We start from the raw sequence: 3,914 nt of genomic DNA, 5'->3' as shown, positions 1-3,914 counted from the left end.
AATAGTTTAAGTAGAATTGGTACCAGCTCTTCTTTGTGTGTCTAGTAGAATTCTGCTGTGAATCCATCTGGTCTGGGGCTTTTATTGGCTTATAGATACTTTTTTTTGTCACTGATTTCAATTTCAGAACTTGATATTGGTCTATTCAGGGTTTGAATTTCTCCCTGATTCAATCTTGGGAGATTGTGTGTTTCTAGGAATGTGTCCATTTTCTCTTGATTTTCTAGTTTGTGTGCATAGAGGTGTTCATAATAGTCTTTGAGGATCTTTTGTATTTCTGTGGGATTGGTGGTAATATCACCTTTGTCATTTATTTATTTAGAGACAGGGTCTCACCCTTTTGCCCAGGCTGGAGTGCAGTGCCATAATCATGGCTCACTGAAGTCTCAACCTCCCTGGGCTCAGGTAATCCTCCCACTTCAGCCTCCCAAGTAGCTAGGACTAAGTGCATGCCACCTTGCCTAGCTAACTTCTGTAGAGACAGGGTTTCATCATGTTACCCAGGCTGGTCTTGAACTCCTGGGCTCAAGTGATCCACCTACCTTGTCCTCCTAAAGTGCTAGGATTACAGGCATGAGCCAACATGCCTGGCCACCTTTGTCCTATCTAACTGCTTATTTGGATTATCTCTCTTTTTTCTTTGTTAGTCTGGGTAGTGGTCTGTGATCTTTTTTATCCTTCAGAAGACCAATTTTTGGTTTTGTTGATTCTTTGTATGGACTTTTGGGTCTGAATTTTGTTTGCTTCTGCTCTGAAATAACTAAAATTTATTTTCTTCTGCTAGCTTTGGGGTTCTTATTTTTCTAGTTCCTCTATGTGTGATGTTAGGTCATTAATTTGAGATTTTTCTAACATTTCGAGTATAGTTTTTGCTATATCTTAGATATTTTGGTATGTTGTCTTTCTATTTTCATTTCTTTCAAAGAATTTTTTGATTTCTGCCCCAATTTTCTTGTTTACCCAAAAGTCCTCTGGGACTAAGTTGTTTAATTTCCGTGTAATTGTGTGGTTTTGAGCAATCTTCTTGGTATGGTTGGTATGATTTTGATTTTTTTTTAGTTTATTAAGACTTGGTTTATAGCCGGTATGTGGTTGATCTTGGAGTATGTTCCCATGTGCAGATAAGAATGTGTCTTGTGGCAAACTAAAGCAGGAACACAAAACCAAATACTGCATATTCTCATTTGTAAGTGGGAACTGAACAGTGAGAACACATGGACACAGGGAGGGGAACAGCACACACGAGGGCCTGTCGGCGGGGTCAGGGGCTAGGGGAGGAAGAGTATCAGGAAAAATAGCTAATGCATGCTGGGCTTAATGCCTAGGTGATGGGTTGACAGGAGCAGCAAACCTCCATGGCACACGTTTACCTAGGTAACAAACCTGCACATCCTGCATATGTACCCTGGAACATAAAATAAGAATGTATATTCTGTGATTGTTAGGTGGAGTATTTTATAGATGTCTGTTAGGTCCAGTTGGTCAAATGTCAAATGTCAGTTTAGAATTTCTTTGTTAGTTTTTTACCTTGATGATCTTTCTAATGTTGTCAATGTGGTGTTGAAGTCTTCCACTATTATTGGGTGGGTGTCTTAATTCTTTTTGTAGATCTAGAAGTACTTGTTTTATGAATCTTGTTGCTCCAATGTTGTGTTCTTATATATATTTAGGATAGTTATGTCATCTTGTTGAATTGAACCCTTTATCATTATATTATATAATGCCCTTCTTTGTCCTTTTTTTACTGTTGTTGGTTTACAGTCTGTTTTATCTGATATAAAAATAGTGACCCCTACTCTTTTGTTTTCCATTGCATGACAGATCTTTTCCCAAACTTTTACTGAGTCTGTGGGTGTCCTTATGTGTGAGATTGGTCTTTTGAAGACAGCAGATGGATAGGTCTTGCTTTTGTAATCCAACTTGTCATTCTGTGCCTTTTAAGTGGGGGCATTTAGACCATTTACATTCAAGATTAATATTGATATGTGAGGTTTTGTGGATCCAGAATTTTAAATGTCTATTTCCTTCCCTGTGCTGAGAGAGATGGCCATGTTACCTTCCTGAGATTGTCTAATATTTCATTCTGTTACTTGCTGGGCTAATAATAAAGGACACATTGATACCTGACAATATTCATCTTTCCTTGCCAACTTCATATATTGCAGAATCTTATAGTAGCCCTATTTGAAGATGGTTGGACTTTCCATCCCTTTTATGGAATGGGGAATATATTCCTAGAAAAGAGGGGTTTTTTTGTTTTTTGTTTTTTGTTTTTTTAAATTGGGGCCTTTTTGGCTTAGAAAAGTGCTAACACCTTAAAAGAGGGAAAAAACAACACCTCAGCGTATAATGAGAAAATTTGGGATTAGAGAAAGATGTTTTGTTTCTATTTTTAAAAATAACAGGATGGCGAAAGACAGATAAGTTGATCTCTTTTTAATTAAACTAAAGCAATAGGACATTTTAAGTGAATATGGAAGTGATGTGCCAGGGAGTGTGTTACTTAAACAACATCTTGAGGCTGGGCGTGGTGGCTCACGCCTGTAATCCCAGCACTTTGGGAGGCTGAGGCGGGCAGGTCACTTGAGGTCAGGAGTTTGAGACCAGCCTGGCCAACATGGTGAAGCCCCATCTCTACCAAAAATACAAAAATTGGCCAGGCGTCGTGGCAGGCCCTTGTAATCCCAGCTACTCAGGAGGCTGAGGCAAGAGAACTGCTTGAACATGGGAGGAGGAGGTTGCAGTGAGCTGAGATTGTGCCACTGCACTCCAGCCTGGGTGACAGAGTGAGACTCCAGCTTAAAAAAAGAAAAAAAAAAGCTTGAATAATTAAAAATTTTACCTGTCTACCAGAAAGAGATGTGACTGCACTGTTAACCACATTGTTGCCAAATGAGTAAAATGTGTAAAAGATTTTAATACCAGTCCTCTTTTATTCATTAAAGTCTTTTTGTGGCTCGTTAATTTTAATGGTATAATCTAGTTCTGATTGAAGTGCACCTGAATGCAGTTAGTGCCTCATCAGTCCTGATGAGTTCCAAGTAATTCAGGCCCTGTCTGCAGTGTTCACAAATTGTGTCTATATTGACATCTGTTTTATGCATGTTTGCACATGTCTTCAGCAGCACAGTTTTTATAATACAGGAGTCCAGTGTCTTCCTTTTTGGCCCCATCTACATTATTTAAAAGAGTTTTCTATTTTCATAATTGCTTCTATGCCAAAAACAAGTTTTATGCAAACAAAGAATTTGTGATGATGCCAAATTTTGGCATTCAGGTTGAATATAGATACAGTTTATGAGTCTAATACACTTTTGAAGAATAGGGAATCTCATGTATGTAGTAAAAAGTAAATGATAATATCATTTCATTGGATTTCCACTGTAACTTTAAGTTTCATGAAGCTATTAAAAAACTTCTTAAATCCTGCTTTTACAGTTTCATAATTACATGCCTCAAACTAGGTTTACTCATTTTCAGATATAGATTATGTTTGCAGAGTGAATACATGATTAATTATGGGTACACCTCTTTAATCCTTCATTTCTTGTGTGGGTGTTTTCACAGCACTCAGATAAGTGATTGGTTGAACATGGTCAAACAGTCTAACCCCATTTCCACCCTAGGGTGAATAGAGCTTTCTCTGGTGATGCTGAACGTTTATTCATCAGTTATGATCTCGGTCTTTTTTTGTTTGTTTTTGGAAATGAAGTTTCACTCTTGTTGTCCAGGCTGGAGTGCAGTGGCATGATATTGGCTCACTGCATCCTCCACCTCCCAGGTTCAAGCAATTCTCATGCCTCAGCCTCCCAAGTAGCTGCCACCACGCCTGGCTAATTTCTTGTATTTTTAGTAGAGACAAGGTTTCACCATGTTGGCCATGCTGATCTCGAACTCCTGACCTCAGGTGATCC

This window comes from Mandrillus leucophaeus, unplaced genomic scaffold, assembly GCF_000951045.1.
Source record: "Mandrillus leucophaeus isolate KB7577 unplaced genomic scaffold, Mleu.le_1.0 Scaffold491, whole genome shotgun sequence".
Classification (NCBI taxonomy): Eukaryota; Metazoa; Chordata; class Mammalia; order Primates; family Cercopithecidae; genus Mandrillus; species Mandrillus leucophaeus.
Note: the sequence above shows the minus strand (reverse complement) of the source record.